General features: G+C 46.1%; 6 non-coding genes across 6 annotated transcripts; all 6 read right to left on the bottom strand.

Annotated features, from left to right (window-relative positions):
* Positions 1-164: 164 nt before the first annotated feature.
* On the bottom strand, positions 165-356 carry LOC130322422 (U2 spliceosomal RNA). The gene has a single exon (XR_008867937.1). It is a non-coding gene; the product is annotated as a U2 spliceosomal RNA (small nuclear RNA).
* Positions 357-2,435: 2,079 nt separating this feature from the next.
* Positions 2,436-2,626, bottom strand: LOC130322421 (U2 spliceosomal RNA). The gene has a single exon (XR_008867936.1). It is a non-coding gene; the product is annotated as a U2 spliceosomal RNA (small nuclear RNA).
* A 2,080-nt stretch (positions 2,627-4,706) lies between these two features.
* Positions 4,707-4,897, bottom strand: LOC130322418 (U2 spliceosomal RNA). The gene has a single exon (XR_008867934.1). It is a non-coding gene; the product is annotated as a U2 spliceosomal RNA (small nuclear RNA).
* A 2,084-nt stretch (positions 4,898-6,981) lies between these two features.
* LOC130322417 (U2 spliceosomal RNA) lies at positions 6,982-7,172 on the bottom strand. Its single transcript, XR_008867933.1, has one exon. It is a non-coding gene; the product is annotated as a U2 spliceosomal RNA (small nuclear RNA).
* Positions 7,173-9,249: 2,077 nt separating this feature from the next.
* Positions 9,250-9,440, bottom strand: LOC130322416 (U2 spliceosomal RNA). Its single transcript, XR_008867932.1, has one exon. It is a non-coding gene; the product is annotated as a U2 spliceosomal RNA (small nuclear RNA).
* Positions 9,441-11,526: 2,086 nt separating this feature from the next.
* LOC130322415 (U2 spliceosomal RNA) lies at positions 11,527-11,717 on the bottom strand. Its single transcript, XR_008867931.1, has one exon. It is a non-coding gene; the product is annotated as a U2 spliceosomal RNA (small nuclear RNA).
* Between the last annotated feature and the right edge of the window lie 1,585 nt (positions 11,718-13,302).

Raw genomic sequence — 13,302 nt, 5'->3', positions numbered from 1 at the left:
TCCAACAGCGGCCAGACACAAGCAGAAGCAGAAGCAGCAGCAGCACCACCTTTTGTTTTTTGGCTGCAGCAGCAGCAGCAGCAAGGCCCACAGGGCTGGCTAGCTGGCTAGCCAGCAAGCAGGTAGCAATGAAAGTAGGAATCTTTCTTTTTAACCCTGTAAGGGGGTGGTGCACTGTACCCGAAGATACTGCCATATCGGGTCAATGCATAGGGCGACGGAAGCAAGCTTCGAAATCGGCCCCCGTTCTCAAAAATCCATTTAATATATGGTCCCCAGATAGGGGACGTATCAGATATTAAACTGATAAGAACAGATTACTACACTTGATCTTAGCCAAAAGGCCGAGAAGCGATAACCGTGAAAGGGGCGGGCCCAACAAGGTCCCCTTCATGGGCACTATCACTGCTTGCTGTCAGGGAGGCTGCCAGACAATTTTCCATGCACACTCTGGGCTGGGGGGCAGTCAACCACCAGTACACACAGCAGAACCTAAACCCATACCATTATTGCTAAGCAGCAAGACAGGGGCCCATTGCACTCCCACGGGGCCTTTTTAAATGCAATCCATAACCCGGATTTGCCAGGAACCCTTCTTACTCCTCCTACTTGCATGTGACACTGGGCTTAGGATCTGCATAGGAAACACACACACAAGCACACACCTACCTTTGTTGCCTGCAGATGCCTCCTTGGCTGTCCCCAAACGGTATCAAACCAACACCCACGGGAAGCTGTAAGCATAGAGGACATGCCTGCACCCCATTGGACTTACCTGTGTGGGTTAAACCCGGGTTATTTGACAACCTATGGCGGTGATGGTTCTGCTCAGGCAGAGCAGTGCTGATGCTCCTCATAAAGCTGTCGCTGCTGTGAAGGTTCTAGGTGACATCACAAATCCCTATGGTTACATACACAACAAAGCTGGGTTGTTGTTGTTTACACTCTGCAAGGCCTGTGGAAGTGAGTGACATCATAGCACTGTAGTTCTGAGGGTTCTAGATGGATGCAACAATCTCCTGTTGCTTCTATGAAGGCCATAATAGACGACATCACCAAACAGCTCCATAGTCACATACACAGCAAAGGAGAGATGTTGTTTACACCTAGTGATGTCAGTGGTATTGAGTGACATCACAGCACAGTGCTAAGGCTCCTGGGCCTGGACACAGCAGCGGCTGCAATATCTCAACGGAGAATACGTTTATATATATGTGTGTGTGTGCGCGTATATATATATATATATATATATATATATATATATTTCTCCGCCGAAATCACTTTTAAACCCATTTCCACCTTTTTTTCCCTTCTCTTCCTCTTACTTTTTTTTCACGTTTTTTTACGTTTTTCTCCTTTTCGCCTCTTTTCTGGGCGTATTATTCTTCTTTTTCTTCTTTTTTTTCGTCTAATGCATACCCCATCAGTGCAGCAATGCTTATTCAATACCGCCAGCAGATGGAGACACTGGGGGATAATTTTCTAAGGATTTATACTGATTTTTCCTGTCTGAATTTGTCGCACAGAAAGTTGCAGGCCAAATATGTGTGACATTTCTGCGACTTTAGCTTCTAGAGCATTTTTACAACATTATACATAGGTGCTGAATACATAAAAAGCGACTGTTCAGCGACAGACAAGTCGCATCGGCTGAAAGTAGGCCAGAATGTCAGTCCATGTTGGAGCAGGTTTAGATACAGTCTAAAGCATAGATCTCAAAGTCTGTGCACAGAATTTAGCAAGGGCCTCGCACCTTCTGATGCATCAGGTAGGTGCACAATAGCATAGCCTAACCCTCTGTACTTTGGTCTATATTGATGCGGGACATAGACAGCCAGCTGATGACCAATCCATTAGTGCAATGGATGGCTGGAAGCATTTGTCTTTGCCTTTGCAATACCACAGAAGCAATGCATGGTCAATGTACAGCAATGACACACCTGTGTGAACAGCCAGGAGACCCCCCCCCCCCCCCATGTTATGTTACATAGTTACATAGTTAGTACGGTCGAAAAAAGACATATGTCCATCAAGTTCAACCAGGGAATTAAGGGGTAGGGGTGTGGCGCGATATTGGGGAAGGGATGAGATTTTATATTTCTTCATAAGCATTAATCTTATTTTGTCAATTAGGAACATTCAGCACCCACCCGCTATCAAGGCAGCTGCCTATCATGTCATGCCCTACCTGCACAGGTGTGCTGGCTACTCAAATGATCCAATTAAGGAGGCCATTTAGTCAGCAGCAGCAGAAGTCCTGTGCCTGGACGCTCCAACAGCGGCCAGACACAAGCAGAAGCAGAAGCAGCAGCAGCACCACCTTTTGTTTTTTGGCTGCAGCAGCAGCAGCAGCAAGGCCCACAGGGCTGGCTAGCTGGCTAGCCAGCAAGCAGGTAGCAATGAAAGTAGGAATCTTTCTTTTTAACCCTGTAAGGGGGTGGTGCACTGTACCCGAAGATACTGCCATATCGGGTCAATGCATAGGGCGACGGAAGCAAGCTTCGAAATCGGCCCCCGTTCTCAAAAATCCATTTAATATATGGTCCCCAGATAGGGGACGTATCAGATATTAAACTGATAAGAACAGATACTACACTTGATCTTAGCCAAAAGGCCGAGAAGCGATAACCGTGAAAGGGGCGGGCCCAACAAGGTCCCCTTCATGGGCACTATCACTGCTTGCTGTCAGGGAGGCTGCCAGACAATTTTCCATGCACACTCTGGGCTGGGGGGCAGTCAACCACCAGTACACACAGCAGAACCTAAACCCATACCATTATTGCTAAGCAGCAAGACAGGGGCCCATTGCACTCCCACGGGGCCTTTTTAAATGCAATCCATAACCCGGATTTGCCAGGAACCCTTCTTACTCCTCCTACTTGCATGTGACACTGGGCTTAGGATCTGCATAGGAAACACACACACAAGCACACACCTACCTTTGTTGCCTGCAGATGCCTCCTTGGCTGTCCCCAAACGGTATCAAACCAACACCCACGGGAAGCTGTAAGCATAGAGGACATGCCTGCACCCCATTGGACTTACCTGTGTGGGTTAAACCCGGGTTATTTGACAACCTATGGCGGTGATGGTTCTGCTCAGGCAGAGCAGTGCTGATGCTCCTCATAAAGCTGTCGCTGCTGTGAAGGTTCTAGGTGACATCACAAATCCCTATGGTTACATACACAACAAAGCTGGGTTGTTGTTGTTTACACTCTGCAAGGCCTGTGGAAGTGAGTGACATCATAGCACTGTAGTTCTGAGGGTTCTAGATGGATGCAACAATCTCCTGTTGCTTCTATGAAGGCCATAATAGACGACATCACCAAACAGCTCCATAGTCACATACACAGCAAAGGAGAGATGTTGTTTACACCTAGTGATGTCAGTGGTATTGAGTGACATCACAGCACAGTGCTAAGGCTCCTGGGCCTGGACACAGCAGCGGCTGCAATATCTCAACGGAGAATACGTTTATATATATGTGTGTGTGTGCGCATATATATATATATATATATATATATATATATATATATATTTCTCCGCCGAAATCACTTTTAAACCCATTTCCACCTTTTTTTCCCTTCTCTTCCTCTTACTTTTTTTTCACGTTTTTTTACGTTTTTCTCCTTTTCGCCTCTTTTCTGGGCGTATTATTCTTCTTTTTCTTCTTTTTTTCGTCTAATGCATACCCCATCAGTGCAGCAATGCTTATTCAATACCGCCAGCAGATGGAGACACTGGGGGATAATTTTCTAAGGATTTATACTGATTTTTCCTGTCTGAATTTGTCGCACAGAAAGTTGCAGGCCAAATATGTGTGACATTTCTGCGACTTTAGCTTCTAGAGCATTTTTACAACATTATACATAGGTGCTGAATACATAAAAAGCGACTGTTCAGCGACAGACAAGTCGCATCGGCTGAAAGTAGGCCAGAATGTCAGTCCATGTTGGAGCAGGTTTAGATACAGTCTAAAGCATAGATCTCAAAGTCTGTGCACAGAATTTAGCAAGGGCCTCGCACCTTCTGATGCATCAGGTAGGTGCACAATAGCATAGCCTAACCCTCTGTACTTTGGTCTATATTGATGCGGGACATAGACAGCCAGCTGATGACCAATCCATTAGTGCAATGGATGGCTGGAAGCATTTGTCTTTGCCTTTGCAATACCACAGAAGCAATGCATGGTCAATGTACAGCAATGACACACCTGTGTGAACAGCCAGGAGACCCCCCCCCCCCCATGTTATGTTACATAGTTACATAGTTAGTACGGTCGAAAAAAGACATATGTCCATCAAGTTCAACCAGGGAATTAAGGGGTAGGGGTGTGGCGCGATATTGGGGAAGGGATGAGATTTTATATTTCTTCATAAGCATTAATCTTATTTTGTCAATTAGGAACATTCAGCACCCACCCGCTATCAAGGCAGCTGCCTATCATGTCATGCCCTACCTGCACAGGTGTGCTGGCTACTCAAATGATCCAATTAAGGAGGCCATTTAGTCAGCAGCAGCAGAAGTCCTGTGCCTGGACGCTCCAACAGCGGCCAGACACAAGCAGAAGCAGAAGCAGCAGCAGCACCACCTTTTGTTTTTTGGCTGCAGCAGCAGCAGCAGCAAGGCCCACAGGGCTGGCTAGCTGGCTAGCCAGCAAGCAGGTAGCAATGAAAGTAGGAATCTTTCTTTTTAACCCTGTAAGGGGGTGGTGCACTGTACCCGAAGATACTGCCATATCGGGTCAATGCATAGGGCGACGGAAGCAAGCTTCGAAATCGGCCCCCGTTCTCAAAAATCCATTTAATATATGGTCCCCAGATAGGGGACGTATCAGATATTAAACTGATAAGAACAGATACTACACTTGATCTTAGCCAAAAGGCCGAGAAGCGATAACCGTGAAAGGGGCGGGCCCAACAAGGTCCCCTTCATGGGCACTATCACTGCTTGCTGTCAGGGAGGCTGCCAGACAATTTTCCATGCACACTCTGGGCTGGGGGGCAGTCAACCACCAGTACACACAGCAGAACCTAAACCCATACCATTATTGCTAAGCAGCAAGACAGGGGCCCATTGCACTCCCACGGGGCCTTTTTAAATGCAATCCATAACCCGGATTTGCCAGGAACCCTTCTTACTCCTCCTACTTGCATGTGACACTGGGCTTAGGATCTGCATAGGAAACACACACACAAGCACACACCTACCTTTGTTGCCTGCAGATGCCTCCTTGGCTGTCCCCAAACGGTATCAAACCAACACCCACGGGAAGCTGTAAGCATAGAGGACATGCCTGCACCCCATTGGACTTACCTGTGTGGGTTAAACCCGGGTTATTTGACAACCTATGGCGGTGATGGTTCTGCTCAGGCAGAGCAGTGCTGATGCTCCTCATAAAGCTGTCGCTGCTGTGAAGGTTCTAGGTGACATCACAAATCCCTATGGTTACATACACAACAAAGCTGGGTTGTTGTTGTTTACACTCTGCAAGGCCTGTGGAAGTGAGTGACATCATAGCACTGTAGTTCTGAGGGTTCTAGATGGATGCAACAATCTCCTGTTGCTTCTATGAAGGCCATAATAGACGACATCACCAAACAGCTCCATAGTCACATACACAGCAAAGGAGAGATGTTGTTTACACCTAGTGATGTCAGTGGTATTGAGTGACATCACAGCACAGTGCTAAGGCTCCTGGGCCTGGACACAGCAGCGGCTGCAATATCTCAACGGAGAATACGTTTATATATATGTGTGTGTGTGCGCGTATATATATATATATATATATATATATATATATATATATATATATCTCCGCCGAAATCACTTTTAAACCCATTTCCACCTTTTTTTCCCTTCTCTTCCTCTTACTTTTTTTTCACGTTTTTTTACGTTTTTCTCCTTTTCGCCTCTTTTCTGGGCGTATTATTCTTCTTTTTCTTCTTTTTTTTCGTCTAATGCATACCCCATCAGTGCAGCAATGCTTATTCAATACCGCCAGCAGATGGAGACACTGGGGGATAATTTTCTAAGGATTTATACTGATTTTTCCTGTCTGAATTTGTCGCACAGAAAGTTGCAGGCCAAATATGTGTGACATTTCTGCGACTTTAGCTTCTAGAGCATTTTTACAACATTATACATAGGTGCTGAATACATAAAAAGCGACTGTTCAGCGACAGACAAGTCGCATCGGCTGAAAGTAGGCCAGAATGTCAGTCCATGTTGGAGCAGGTTTAGATACAGTCTAAAGCATAGATCTCAAAGTCTGTGCACAGAATTTAGCAAGGGCCTCGCACCTTCTGATGCATCAGGTAGGTGCACAATAGCATAGCCTAACCCTCTGTACTTTGGTCTATATTGATGCGGGACATAGACAGCCAGCTGATGACCAATCCATTAGTGCAATGGATGGCTGGAAGCATTTGTCTTTGCCTTTGCAATACCACAGAAGCAATGCATGGTCAATGTACAGCAATGACACACCTGTGTGAACAGCCAGGAGACCCCCCCCCCCCATGTTATGTTACATAGTTACATAGTTAGTACGGTCGAAAAAAGACATATGTCCATCAAGTTCAACCAGGGAATTAAGGGGTAGGGGTGTGGCGCGATATTGGGGAAGGGATGAGATTTTATATTTCTTCATAAGCATTAATCTTATTTTGTCAATTAGGAACATTCAGCACCCACCCGCTATCAAGGCAGCTGCCTATCATGTCATGCCCTACCTGCACAGGTGTGCTGGCTACTCAAATGATCCAATTAAGGAGGCCATTTAGTCAGCAGCAGCAGAAGTCCTGTGCCTGGACGCTCCAACAGCGGCCAGACACAAGCAGAAGCAGAAGCAGCAGCAGCACCACCTTTTGTTTTTTGGCTGCAGCAGCAGCAGCAGCAAGGCCCACAGGGCTGGCTAGCTGGCTAGCCAGCAAGCAGGTAGCAATGAAAGTAGGAATCTTTCTTTTTAACCCTGTAAGGGGGTGGTGCACTGTACCCGAAGATACTGCCATATCGGGTCAATGCATAGGGCGACGGAAGCAAGCTTCGAAATCGGCCCCCGTTCTCAAAAATCCATTTAATATATGGTCCCCAGATAGGGGACGTATCAGATATTAAACTGATAAGAACAGATACTACACTTGATCTTAGCCAAAAGGCCGAGAAGCGATAACCGTGAAAGGGGCGGGCCCAACAAGGTCCCCTTCATGGGCACTATCACTGCTTGCTGTCAGGGAGGCTGCCAGACAATTTTCCATGCACACTCTGGGCTGGGGGGCAGTCAACCACCAGTACACACAGCAGAACCTAAACCCATACCATTATTGCTAAGCAGCAAGACAGGGGCCCATTGCACTCCCACGGGGCCTTTTTAAATGCAATCCATAACCCGGATTTGCCAGGAACCCTTCTTACTCCTCCTACTTGCATGTGACACTGGGCTTAGGATCTGCATAGGAAACACACACACAAGCACACACCTACCTTTGTTGCCTGCAGATGCCTCCTTGGCTGTCCCCAAACGGTATCAAACCAACACCCACGGGAAGCTGTAAGCATAGAGGACATGCCTGCACCCCATTGGACTTACCTGTGTGGGTTAAACCCGGGTTATTTGACAACCTATGGCGGTGATGGTTCTGCTCAGGCAGAGCAGTGCTGATGCTCCTCATAAAGCTGTCGCTGCTGTGAAGGTTCTAGGTGACATCACAAATCCCTATGGTTACATACACAACAAAGCTGGGTTGTTGTTGTTTACACTCTGCAAGGCCTGTGGAAGTGAGTGACATCATAGCACTGTAGTTCTGAGGGTTCTAGATGGATGCAACAATCTCCTGTTGCTTCTATGAAGGCCATAATAGACGACATCACCAAACAGCTCCATAGTCACATACACAGCAAAGGAGAGATGTTGTTTACACCTAGTGATGTCAGTGGTATTGAGTGACATCACAGCACAGTGCTAAGGCTCCTGGGCCTGGACACAGCAGCGGCTGCAATATCTCAACGGAGAATACGTTTATATATATGTGTGTGTGTGCGCGTATATATATATATATATATATATATATATATATATATATTTCTCCGCCGAAATCACTTTTAAACCCATTTCCACCTTTTTTTCCCTTCTCTTCCTCTTACTTTTTTTTCACGTTTTTTTACGTTTTTCTCCTTTTCGCCTCTTTTCTGGGCGTATTATTCTTCTTTTTCTTCTTTTTTTTCGTCTAATGCATACCCCATCAGTGCAGCAATGCTTATTCAATACCGCCAGCAGATGGAGACACTGGGGGATAATTTTCTAAGGATTTATACTGATTTTTCCTGTCTGAATTTGTCGCACAGAAAGTTGCAGGCCAAATATGTGTGACATTTCTGCGACTTTAGCTTCTAGAGCATTTTTACAACATTATACATAGGTGCTGAATACATAAAAAGCGACTGTTCAGCGACAGACAAGTCGCATCGGCTGAAAGTAGGCCAGAATGTCAGTCCATGTTGGAGCAGGTTTAGATACAGTCTAAAGCATAGATCTCAAAGTCTGTGCACAGAATTTAGCAAGGGCCTCGCACCTTCTGATGCATCAGGTAGGTGCACAATAGCATAGCCTAACCCTCTGTACTTTGGTCTATATTGAGGGACATAGACAGCCAGCTGATGACCAATCCATTAGTGCAATGGATGGCTGGAAGCATTTGTCTTTGCCTTTGCAATACCACAGAAGCAATGCATGGTCAATGTACAGCAATGACACACCTGTGTGAACAGCCAGGAGACCCCCCCCCCCCATGTTATGTTACATAGTTACATAGTTAGTACGGTCGAAAAAAGACATATGTCCATCAAGTTCAACCAGGGAATTAAGGGGTAGGGGTGTGGCGCGATATTGGGGAAGGGATGAGATTTTATATTTCTTCATAAGCATTAATCTTATTTTGTCAATTAGGAACATTCAGCACCCACCCGCTATCAAGGCAGCTGCCTATCATGTCATGCCCTACCTGCACAGGTGTGCTGGCTACTCAAATGATCCAATTAAGGAGGCCATTTAGTCAGCAGCAGCAGAAGTCCTGTGCCTGGACGCTCCAACAGCGGCCAGACACAAGCAGAAGCAGAAGCAGCAGCAGCACCACCTTTTGTTTTTTGGCTGCAGCAGCAGCAGCAGCAAGGCCCACAGGGCTGGCTAGCTGGCTAGCCAGCAAGCAGGTAGCAATGAAAGTAGGAATCTTTCTTTTTAACCCTGTAAGGGGGTGGTGCACTGTACCCGAAGATACTGCCATATCGGGTCAATGCATAGGGCGACGGAAGCAAGCTTCGAAATCGGCCCCCGTTCTCAAAAATCCATTTAATATATGGTCCCCAGATAGGGGACGTATCAGATATTAAACTGATAAGAACAGATACTACACTTGATCTTAGCCAAAAGGCCGAGAAGCGATAACCGTGAAAGGGGCGGGCCCAACAAGGTCCCCTTCATGGGCACTATCACTGCTTGCTGTCAGGGAGGCTGCCAGACAATTTTCCATGCACACTCTGGGCTGGGGGGCAGTCAACCACCAGTACACACAGCAGAACCTAAACCCATACCATTATTGCTAAGCAGCAAGACAGGGGCCCATTGCACTCCCACGGGGCCTTTTTAAATGCAATCCATAACCCGGATTTGCCAGGAACCCTTCTTACTCCTCCTACTTGCATGTGACACTGGGCTTAGGATCTGCATAGGAAACACACACACAAGCACACACCTACCTTTGTTGCCTGCAGATGCCTCCTTGGCTGTCCCCAAACGGTATCAAACCAACACCCACGGGAAGCTGTAAGCATAGAGGACATGCCTGCACCCCATTGGACTTACCTGTGTGGGTTAAACCCGGGTTATTTGACAACCTATGGCGGTGATGGTTCTGCTCAGGCAGAGCAGTGCTGATGCTCCTCATAAAGCTGTCGCTGCTGTGAAGGTTCTAGGTGACATCACAAATCCCTATGGTTACATACACAACAAAGCTGGGTTGTTGTTGTTTACACTCTGCAAGGCCTGTGGAAGTGAGTGACATCATAGCACTGTAGTTCTGAGGGTTCTAGATGGATGCAACAATCTCCTGTTGCTTCTATGAAGGCCATAATAGACGACATCACCAAACAGCTCCATAGTCACATACACAGCAAAGGAGAGATGTTGTTTACACCTAGTGATGTCAGTGGTATTGAGTGACATCACAGCACAGTGCTAAGGCTCCTGGGCCTGGACACAGCAGCGGCTGCAATATCTCAACGGAGAATACGTTTATATATATGTGTGTGTGTGCGCGTATATATATATATATATATATATATATATATATATATATATATTTCTCCGCCGAAATCACTTTTAAACCCATTTCCACCTTTTTTTCCCTTCTCTTCCTCTTACTTTTTTTTCACGTTTTTTTACGTTTTTCTCCTTTTCGCCTCTTTTCTGGGCGTATTATTCTTCTTTTTCTTCTTTTTTTTCGTCTAATGCATACCCCATCAGTGCAGCAATGCTTATTCAATACCGCCAGCAGATGGAGACACTGGGGGATAATTTTCTAAGGATTTATACTGATTTTTCCTGTCTGAATTTGTCGCACAGAAAGTTGCAGGCCAAATATGTGTGACATTTCTGCGACTTTAGCTTCTAGAGCATTTTTACAACATTATACATAGGTGCTGAATACATAAAAAGCGACTGTTCAGCGACAGACAAGTCGCATCGGCTGAAAGTAGGCCAGAATGTCAGTCCATGTTGGAGCAGGTTTAGATACAGTCTAAAGCATAGATCTCAAAGTCTGTGCACAGAATTTAGCAAGGGCCTCGCACCTTCTGATGCATCAGGTAGGTGCACAATAGCATAGCCTAACCCTCTGTACTTTGGTCTATATTGATGCGGGACATAGACAGCCAGCTGATGACCAATCCATTAGTGCAATGGATGGCTGGAAGCATTTGTCTTTGCCTTTGCAATACCACAGAAGCAATGCATGGTCAATGTACAGCAATGACACACCTGTGTGAACAGCCAGGAGACCCCCCCCCCCCCCATGTTATGTTACATAGTTACATAGTTAGTACGGTCGAAAAAAGACATATGTCCATCAAGTTCAACCAGGGAATTAAGGGGTAGGGGTGTGGCGCGATATTGGGGAAGGGATGAGATTTTATATTTCTTCATAAGCATTAATCTTATTTTGTCAATTAGGAACATTCAGCACCCACCCGCTATCAAGGCAGCTGCCTATCATGTCATGCCCTACCTGCACAGGTGTGCTGGCTACTCAAATGATCCAATTAAGGAGGCCATTTAGTCAGCAGCAGCAGAAGTCCTGTGCCTGGACGCTCCAACAGCGGCCAGACACAAGCAGAAGCAGAAGCAGCAGCAGCACCACCTTTTGTTTTTTGGCTGCAGCAGCAGCAGCAGCAAGGCCCACAGGGCTGGCTAGCTGGCTAGCCAGCAAGCAGGTAGCAATGAAAGTAGGAATCTTTCTTTTTAACCCTGTAAGGGGGTGGTGCACTGTACCCGAAGATACTGCCATATCGGGTCAATGCATAGGGCGACGGAAGCAAGCTTCGAAATCGGCCCCCGTTCTCAAAAATCCATTTAATATATGGTCCCCAGATAGGGGACGTATCAGATATTAAACTGATAAGAACAGATACTACACTTGATCTTAGCCAAAAGGCCGAGAAGCGATAACCGTGAAAGGGGCGGGCCCAACAAGGTCCCCTTCATGGGCACTATCACTGCTTGCTGTCAGGGAGGCTGCCAGACAATTTTCCATGCACACTCTGGGCTGGGGGGCAGTCAACCACCAGTACACACAGCAGAACCTAAACCCATACCATTATTGCTAAGCAGCAAGACAGGGGCCCATTGCACTCCCACGGGGCCTTTTTAAATGCAATCCATAACCCGGATTTGCCAGGAACCCTTCTTACTCCTCCTACTTGCATGTGACACTGGGCTTAGGATCTGCATAGGAAACACACACACAAGCACACACCTACCTTTGTTGCCTGCAGATGCCTCCTTGGCTGTCCCCAAACGGTATCAAACCAACACCCACGGGAAGCTGTAAGCATAGAGGACATGCCTGCACCCCATTGGACTTACCTGTGTGGGTTAAACCCGGGTTATTTGACAACCTATGGCGGTGATGGTTCTGCTCAGGCAGAGCAGTGCTGATGCTCCTCATAAAGCTGTCGCTGCTGTGAAGGTTCTAGGTGACATCACAAATCCCTATGGTTACATACACAACAAAGCTGGGTTGTTGTTGTTTACACTCTGCAAGGCCTGTGGAAGTGAGTGACATCATAGCACTGTAGTTCTGAGGGTTCTAGATGGATGCAACAATCTCCTGTTGCTTCTATGAAGGCCATAATAGACGACATCACCAAACAGCTCCATAGTCACATACACAGCAAAGGAGAGATGTTGTTTACACCTAGTGATGTCAGTGGTATTGAGTGACATCACAGCACAGTGCTAAGGCTCCTGGGCCTGGACACAGCAGCGGCTGCAATATCTCAACGGAGAATACGTTTATATATATGTGTGTGTGTGCGCGTATATATATATATATATATATATATATATATATATATATATATATATATATATATTCTCCGCCGAAATCACTTTTAAACCCATTTCCACCTTTTTTTCCCTTCTCTTCCTCTTACTTTTTTTTCACGTTTTTTTACATTTTTCTCCTTTTCGCCTCTTTTCTGGGCGTATTATTCTTCTTTTTCTTCTTTTTTTTCGTCTAATGCATACCCCATCAGTGCAGCAATGCTTATTCAATACCGCCAGCAGATGGAGACACTGGGGGATAATTTTCTAAGGATTTATACTGATTTTTCCTGTCTGAATTTGTCGCACAGAAAGTTGCAGGCCAAATATGTGTGACATTTCTGCGACTTTAGCTTCTAGAGCATTTTTACAACATTATACATAGGTGCTGAATACATAAAAAGCGACTGTTCAGCGACAGACAAGTCGCATCGGCTGAAAGTAGGCCAGAATGTCAGTCCATGTTGGAGCAGGTTTAGATACAGTCTAAAGCATAGATCTCAAAGTCTGTGCACAGAATTTAGCAAGGGCCTCGCACCTTCTGATGCATCAGGTAGGTGCACAATAGCATAGCCTAACCCTCTGTACTTTGGTCTATATTGATGCGGGACATAGACAGCCAGCTGATGACCAATCCATTAGTGCAATGGATGGCTGGAAGCATTTGTCTTTGCCTTTGCAATACCACAGAAGCAATGCATGGTCAA

Source organism: Hyla sarda, unplaced genomic scaffold (genome assembly GCF_029499605.1).
Source record: "Hyla sarda isolate aHylSar1 unplaced genomic scaffold, aHylSar1.hap1 scaffold_2333, whole genome shotgun sequence".
Lineage (NCBI taxonomy): Eukaryota > Metazoa > Chordata > Amphibia > Anura > Hylidae > Hyla > Hyla sarda.
This window is presented reverse-complemented; position numbering and strand designations above follow the sequence as displayed.